Source organism: Nematolebias whitei, chromosome 18 (genome assembly GCF_014905685.2).
Source record: "Nematolebias whitei isolate Nwh7 chromosome 18, NemWhi1, whole genome shotgun sequence".
NCBI classification, from domain to species: Eukaryota; Metazoa; Chordata; class Actinopteri; order Cyprinodontiformes; family Rivulidae; genus Nematolebias; species Nematolebias whitei.
This window is the reverse complement of record NC_056515.1, coordinates 10,247,909-10,250,720: the sequence shown is the minus strand read 5'-3', so window position 1 is coordinate 10,250,720 and position 2,812 is coordinate 10,247,909.

Here is a 2,812-nt window from a genome sequence, read left to right as displayed (position 1 = left end):
CTTTTAAAAACTCCCAGCCTTGTTCATTACTCAAAACCGCAATCATGGGTAAGACTGCCGACCTGACTGCTGTCCAGAAGGCCATCATTGACACCCTCAAGCAAGAGGGTAAGACACAGAAAGAAATTGCTGAACCAATAGGCTGTTCCCAGAGTGCTGTATCAAGGCACCTCAGTGGGAAGTCTGTGGGAAGGGAAAAGTGTGGCAGAAAACGCTTCACAACGAGAAGAGGTGACCGGACCCTGAGGAGGATTGTGGAGAAGGGCCAATTCCAGACCTTGGGGGACCTGCAGAAGCAGTGGACTGAGTCTGGAGTAGAAACATCCAGAGCCACCGTGCACAGGCATGTGCAGGAAATGGGCTACAGGTGCCGCATGCCCCAGGTCAAGCCACTCTTGAACAAGAGACTGCGTCAGAAGCATCTCGCCTGGGACTACTGCTGAGTGGTCCAAAGTTATGTTCTCTGATTACAGTAAATTTTGCATTTCCTTTGGAAATCAAGGTCCCAGAGTCTGGAGGAAGAGAGGAGACATAGAATTCACATTGCTTGAGGTCCAGTGTCAAGTTTCACAGTCACTGGGGTGTCATGTCATCTGCTGGTGTTGGTCCACTGTGTTTTATCAAGGGCAGGGTCAATGCAGCTAGCAATCAGGAGATTTTGGAGCACTTCATGCTTCCATCTGCTGAAAAGCTTTATGGAGATGAAGATTTCATTTTTCAGCATGACCTGGCACCTGCTCACAGTGCCCAAACCACTGGTAAATGGTTTACTGACCATGGTATTACTGTGCTCAACTGGCCTGCCAACTCTCCTGACCTGAACCCCATAGAGAACCTGTGGGATATTGTGAAGAGAAAGTTGAGAGACGCAAGACCCAACACTCTGGATGAGCTTAAGGCCGCTATCGAAGCATCCTGGGCCTCCATAACACCTCAGCAGTGCCACAGGCTGATTGCCTCCATGCCACGCTGCACTGAAGCAGTCATTCATGCAAAAGGATTCCCGACCAAGTATTGAGTGCATAACTGAACAAGATTATTTGAAGGTTGGCGTTCTATTTCGTATAAGCTTCGCCCTTTAAGGCCTTCGCTAGTGGGTTTATCCCGTTATGCGCAGCATAAGCACTGAAAAAATTTAGTCCACGCCCACCTGCTGTGTGGGCCCCACCCGGTTCGTATAAATTACGTTAAGAGCGGGAAATCGGCTCCCATTTTTTTCTTCAGCGAGCTAAAAATAGCACTGTCAGAAGAACAAAGAAGGTAAATTGTGTAAATGACCAACCTTTGTTAAGGATGCTTGGCCCGGCAGTCGACCTCCGGTCGTCCGGTGAGTTCTCTTCCCCGAGGAGAAGATGACGAGCAGTCTTATTCCAAGGTAAGCGCCGGGGAATATTTCCCAGTGACAGGTCACTACACGCTGGACAACGCCATCTTGTATTTTTTCCTCTTATCGCCGACCCTCGGGGCGAACCGGATGGTTCCTCCGGGACAAGGCGTGCTCAGCTGCAGCCCCCGCTGCTCATTCCCTCCTGGGGAGCGTAGTGTAGGTGGAGGGGGGCTGAGTGAATGCTCACCCCATCCCACCTCGTTTCGCATCGGCGATCACACCGCTCCCGGCCGACAGCGCCCTCACGGTTGCCCGACGGAACCCAGGAGGAGGCTGACATGAAGGGACCCCTTATTTTTTTTCTACGTCCCACGTCTTTTCCCGCCAGTTCGGATGATCCGGCGGGAAGGTTGTTTCACTGGGCTCCACTCTGGCTCACCGTCTTGATCCATACGGCCTCGTGTTCAAACAGGACGTTCGACGAGCGAGGCCACAGACGGTTCTTTCCTGGTAGATTGGGGGAGTCGGTCCCCAGTCCGCACCCATCACCAGAGTTGAGGGTTTCACCGAGCGGGGCTATTCCTCGGTAACCCCCCTGGAGCCAAGCCTCGTGGAAGCTTTCGGAGCGAAGCTGCCCAGGTCGGAGCAGCGTCCCGTCCCTCCGGAGGAACACGAACCAGACGGTGACCACGCTCTCCAATCGAGCCCACCAATGTGTTTTTCAGGCAGCCGCAGCTAGCAACAACGTGGCGCTGCTAGCATATAGCATGTCCAAGTGACTGAAGGCCGCAGACCTGCCTTGGAGACAAAGAACTCCCTCTGTAAGGCAGCTGACGTCTGCTCAACATGTGTGCCTCTCCTACGGTTTGCCTGTCGAGGATTGCAGCGTGGATGACGATGATCCAACGATCCACCTGGCTTCGTTACTCCCCTCGCTGCCGGAGAAACTGCACAAGACCTGATGAAGCCCCATCGCGGACACGCTGTTCGAGAGCAGCTTCAAAACCATGCTGGCGAATTGAAGCAGTCGGAGGAGGTGCCAGAGGCTGTGCGCCACCTCATCAAGCCGCGCGGCTCATCCCGGCCCGCTGGAGGGACCGTCGCGAGCAAGCATCGACTTTTCCACGGCCGCGGCTCTCGCTCAGTTCCACCACCAGCCCCGCCCATCAGAATCCAGCCCTCTTCATTCTGGCAACCTGCAGCTCAGCGTTTCCCCAGAGTTCGCCTGCAAGACAGCGCTCTGGGCAAACAAATCGTAGAGCTCATGAGAGAGAAGTTTTTTAAAATGACGGTCTCCGGAGGGTGTGTGTAAAAGTGACACGAAAGTTGAAATAAATCATCATTCAATGATCAAAGTGTTTGTTTTTTAGCCAGTCTGTAAGCTGGGATGAGCTCACAGCGGCCGCACACATAAGGAGCCGGTGTCCTTAAATAAAGTTTTTTTAAACTCACCGCCGCTCCAAGACATGACGAGTCGCTCACACG